Below are 6000 nucleotides of genomic sequence, written 5' to 3'. Positions count from 1 at the left end.
TACAGCTTGTGAATTGTTTCCAATACTGCCTCCCTGTCGGAGGGAGACGTTGGTAAAGCAGACTTCAGGAACCTGCGAGGGGGAGACGTCTCGAATTTCCAATCTGTACCCCTGGGATACTACTTGTAGGATCCAGGGGTCCACTTGCGAGTGAGCCCACTGCGCGCTGAAACTCTTGAGACGACCCCCCACCGCACCTGAGTCCGCTTGTACGGCCCCAGCGTCATGCTGAGGACTTGGCAGAAGCAGTGGAGGGCTTCTGTTCCTGGGAAGGGGCTGCCTGCTGCAGTCTTCTTCCCTTTCCTCTATCCCTGGGCAGATATGACTGGCCTTTTGCCCGCTTGCCCTTATGGGGACGAAAGGACTGAGGCTGAAAAGACGGTGTCTTTTTCTGCTGAGATGTGACTTGGGGTAAAAAAGGTGGATTTTCCAGCTGTTGCCGTGGCCACCAGGTCCGATGGACCGACCCCAAATAACTCCTCCCCTTTATACGGCAATACTTCCATGTGCCATTTGGAATCTGCATCACCTGACCACTGTCGTGTCCATAAACATCTTCTGGCAGATATGGACATCGCACTTACTCTTGATGCCAGAGTGCAAATATCACTCTGTGCATCTCGCATATATAGAAATGCATCCTTTAAATGCTCTATAGTCAATAAAATACTGTCCCTGTCAAGGGTATCAATATTTTCAGTCAGGGAATCCGACCAAGCCACCCCAGCGCTGCACATCCAGGCTGAGGCGATCGCTGGTCGCAGTATAACACCAGTATGTATATACTTTTTAGGATATTTTCCAGCCTCCTATCAGCTGGCTCTTTGAGGGCGTCCGTATCTGGAGACGGTAACGCCACTTGTTTTGATAAGCGTGTGAGTGCCTTATCCACCCTAAGGGGTGTTTCCCAACGCGCCCTAACTTCTGGCGGGAAAGGGTATAACGCCAATAATTTTCTATCGGGAGAAACCCACGCATCATCACACACTTCATTTAATTTATCTGATTCAGGAAAAACTACAGGTAGTTTTTTCACACCCCACATAATACCCTTTTTTGTGGTACTTGTAGTATCAGAAATATGTAACACCTCCTTCATTGCCCTTAACATGTAACGTGTGGCCCTAATGGAAAATACGTTTGTTTCTTCACCGTCGACACTGGAGTCAGTGTCCGTGTCTGTGTCGACCGACTGAGGTAAATGGGCGTTTTAAAGCCCCTGACGGTGTTTGAGACGCCTGGACAGGTACTAATTGGTTTGCCGGCCGTCTCATGTCGTCAACCGACCTTGCAGCGTGTTGACATTATCACGTAATTCCCTAAATAAGCCATCCATTCCGGTGTCGACTCCCTAGAGAGTGACATCACCATTACAGGCAATTGCTCCGCCTCCTCACCAACATCGTCCTCATACATGTCGACACACACGTACCGACACACAGCACACACACAGGGAATGCTCTGATAGAGGACAGGACCCCACTAGCCCTTTGGGGAGACAGAGGGAGAGTTTGCCAGCACACACCAAAACGCTATAATTATACAGGGACAACCTTATATAAGTGTTTTCCCTTATAGCATCTTAATATATAATAATATCGCCAAATAAGTGCCCCCCCTCTCTGTTTTAACCCTGTTTCTGTAGTGCAGTGCAGGGGAGAGCGTGGGAGCCTTCCTAGCAGCGGAGCTGTGTAGGAAAATGGCGCAGTGTGCTGAGGAGAATAGGCCCCGCCCCCTTTTCGGCGGGCTTCTTCTCCCGTTTTTCTGACAACCTGGCAGGGGTTAAATACATCCATATAGCCCCAGAGGCTATATGTGATGTATTTTTAGCCAGCATAGGTACTTTCATTGCTGCCCAGGGCGCCCCCCCCAGCGCCCTGCACCCTCAGTGACCGTTGGTGTGAAGTGTGCTGAGAGCAATGGCGCACAGCTGCAGTGCTGTGCGCTACCTCATGAAGACTGAGAAGTCTTCAGCCGCCGATTTCTGGACCTCTTCTCTCTTCAGCATCTGCAAGGGGGTCGGCGGCGCGGCTCCGGTGACCCATCCAGGCTGTACCTGTGATCGTCCCTCTGGAGCTAGTGTCCAGTAGCCTAAGAAGCCAATCCATCCTGCACGCAGGTGAGTTCACTTCTTCTCCCCCAAGTCCCTCGTTGCAGTGAGCCTGTTGCCAGCAGGACTCACTGAAAATAAAAAACCTAACAAAACTTTTACTCTAAGCAGCTCTTTAGGAGAGCCACCTAGATTGCACCCTTCTCGGCCGGGCACAAAAACCTAACTGAGGCTTGGAGGAGGGTCATAGGGGGAGGAGCCAGTGCACACCACCTGATCCTAAAGCTTTTACTTTTGTGCCCTGTCTCCTGCGGAGCCGCTATTCCCCATGGTCCTGACGGAGTCCCCAGCATCCACTTAGGACGTCAGAGAAAATACATATAAATATATATAACAATGCAGTCAGATACTGGATGTATATATCAGAATACTTGTACTAAATATTCAGGTAGAGGTACACTTGTTCTTAACTAACACTGTCTGACATGTAGAATACTTAAGTGACTGTAAATGCACAGCGCTGAGCAAGCAGGCGGATTTACAGGAGACATTGCCCTGCAGTCCCGGAGACCAGCCGCAGCTACTTGTGAAAAGATGGCGCCAAAATCTCTGTCAGGGAGTGAGGGAAAGTGAGAAGCAGCTCCAGGACAGGAACACCAGCAGTAGATGGCGCCTGGAGCTGGGGGAGGGACTACAGGTCAAGTGCCTTATCCCCTATGCTGGTCCTTACCACCGGGTACTATGGAGCCTTATTAAATGGATTTTTGTGTAATCCGACCTGTGCTCCCTACCCTGGTGGATATAGTGGGGTCCCTGCTCTAACACTGTGTCCACGCCAGCGTCGCAGTCCGTCTCCTAAGACCGCGACCGGAATACGATTTTGGCGGTCCCACCTGGGGGACCCTCTTACCTCCTCCCAAAGAAGCAGCCATGCGATCCTGGAGAGCGCCAACGGCGTATGCCTGGGAAACGGAGCGCCTCCACCGCAAGTACCCGGGAACTCAGCCAGCGGGAGTATGCGGCACTGCTGGGGAGGTGTTGGAGCCGCAGCACAGCATGTCACTAGGACATAAAAGTGCTGCAGAACTTGAAAATTCTTTAAACAAAAGCTCTTTTCAGGGCTGCCTAGCGCAGACCCCCCTGTTAAGTGACCTGCTTACAAACTGAGCTCCAGTGTCCGGAGGCGGGGTTATAGAGGAGGCCATGCAATGCATCCTGGGAACAGTCAAAGCTTTAGCCTGTTGGTGTCTCTGGATCAAGATCCAACTCTACACCCCAATGTTTCCCTGTGGAACACAGTGTATCCCGCTGTAGAAATATTTAGTAGAATCTGATTGGTTGCTTGGGCAACATCACCAGTTCTAAAAAAAACTCCAACCTTAGTAAATTTACCCCAGTGATGGCAGTGGTAGTTGTGCCTAGGCATATGCCTGCAATAACAATTAATGAGACTTCATAAGCAGCAATGCTCAATAAAACTCCCACTAATAGTACTTCCCAATACAATAACATTAGTACTAATGCCATAGTATTGGGACACTAGCTGTATTAGGGCGGTATTCTATTCTTTTCACCCCCTTCCACACCTGTTCTGTTTCTACTGACGGGCGTTGTATAATCATTTCAGCTCGCTATCCCCCATGGTAGCGAGGGCACCCAACCCGTTACGCAACTAAACCTGATTACTATGGGCGCGATATGCGCAATAACGGGGATCACTTTAGATAGGAGAATGGGAGTGATATATCATTGAAATACCGCCCTTAATGTACAAAAATAAGATTTTACTTACCGATAAATCTATTTCTCGTAGTCCGTAGTGGATGCTGGGGACTCCGTCAGGACCATGGGGGATTAGCGGCTCCGCAGGAGACAGGGCACAAAAATAAAGCTTTAGGATCAGGTGGTGTGCACTGGCTCCTCCCCCTATGACCCTCCTCCAAGCCTCAGTTAGGATACTGTGCCCGGACGAGCGTACACAATAAGGAAGGATATTGAATCCCGGGTAAGACTCATACCAGCCACACCAATCACACCATACAACTTGTGATCTGAACCCAGTTAACAGTATGACAACGTAGGAGCCTCTGAACAGACGGCTCACAACAAGAACAACCCGATTTTTTTGTAACAATAACTATGTACAAGTATTGCAGACAATCCGCACTTGGGATGGGCGCCCAGCATCCACTACGGACTACGAGAAATAGATTTATCGGTAAGTAAAATCTTATTTTCTCTAACGTCCTAGTGGATGCTGGGGACTCCGTCAGGACCATGGGGATTATACCAAAGCTCCCAAACAGGCGGGAGAGTGCGGATGACTCTGCAGCACCGAATGAGAGAACTCCAGGTCCTCTTTAGCCAGGGTATCAAATTTGTAGAATTTTACAAACGTGTTCTCCCCCGACCACGTAGCTGCTCGGCAGAGTTGTAATGCCGAGACCCCTCGGGCAGCCGCCCAGGATGAGCCCACCTTCCTTGTGGAATGGGCCTTGACAGATTTAGGCTGTGGCAGGCCTGCCACAGAATGTGCAAGTTGAATTGTGCTACAAATCCAACGAGCAATCGTCTGCTTAGAAGCAGGAGCACCCAGCTTGTTGGGTGCATACAGTATAAACAGCGAGTCAGATTTTCTGACTCCAGCCGTCCTTGAAATATATATTTTCAATGCCCTGACAACGTCCAGCAACTTGGAATCCTCCAAATCGCTAGTAGCCGCAGGCACTACAATAGGCTGGTTCAGGTGAAACGCTGACACCACCTTAGGCAGAAAATGAGGACGCGTCCGCAGTTCTGCCCTGTCTGAATGGAAAATCAGATATGGGCTTTTATACGATAAAGCCGCCAATTCTGACACTCTCCTGGCTGAAGCCAGGGCCAGTAGCATGGTTACCTTCCATGTAAGATATTACAAATCCGCCGATTTGAGTGGCTCAAACCAATGGGATTTGAGAAAATCCAAAACTACATTAAGGTCCCACGGAGCCACTGGGGGCACAACCGGGGGCTGTATATGTAGTACTCCTTTTACAAAAGTCTGGGCTTCAGGAACTGAAGCCAATTCTTTTTGGAAGAAAATCGACAGGGCCGAAATTTGAACCTTAATGGACCCCAACTTGAGGCCCATAGACAATCCTGTTTGCAGGAAATGTAGGAATCGACCCAATTGAAATTCCTCCGTGGGGGCCTTCCTGGCCTCACACCACGCAACATATTTTCTCCAAATGCAGTGATAATGTTGTGCAGTCACCTCCTTACTGGCTTTTACCAGTGTAGGAATGACCTCTTCCGGAATGCCTTTTTCCCTTAGAATTTGGCGTTCAACCGCCATGCCGTCAAACGCAGCCGCGGTAAGTCTTGGAATAGACACGGTCCCTGCTGAAGCAGGTCCCGTCTTAGAGGTAGAGGCCACGGATCTTCCGTGAGCATCTCCTGAAGTTCCGGGTACCAAGTTCTTCTTGGCCAATCCGGAGCCACGAGTATCGTTCTTACTCCCCTTTGCCGTATGATTCTCAGTACTTTTGGTATGAGAGGCAGAGGAGGAAACACATACACTGACTGGAACACCCACGGCGTTACCAGAGCGTCCACAGCTATTGCCTGAGGGTCTCTTGACCTGGCGCAATACCTGTCCAGTTTTTGTTGAGGCGAGACGCCATCATGTCCACCTTTGGTTTTTCCCAACGGTTCACAATCATGTGGAAGACTTCTGGATGAAGTCCCCACTCTCCCGGGTGTAGATCGTGTCTGCTGAGGAAGTCTGCTTCCCAGTTGTCCACTCCCGGAATGAACACTGCTGACAGTGCTATCACATGATCTTCCGCCCAGCGAAGAATCCTTGCAGCTTCTGCCATTGCTCTCCTGCTTCTTGTGCCGCCCTGTCTGTTTACGTGGGCGACTGCCGTGATGTTGTCCGACTGGATCAACACCGGCTGACCCTGAAGCAG

The sequence above is a fragment of the Pseudophryne corroboree genome, chromosome 2 (assembly GCF_028390025.1).
Source record: "Pseudophryne corroboree isolate aPseCor3 chromosome 2, aPseCor3.hap2, whole genome shotgun sequence".
Taxonomy (NCBI): Eukaryota; Metazoa; Chordata; class Amphibia; order Anura; family Myobatrachidae; genus Pseudophryne; species Pseudophryne corroboree.
This window is presented reverse-complemented; position numbering follows the sequence as displayed.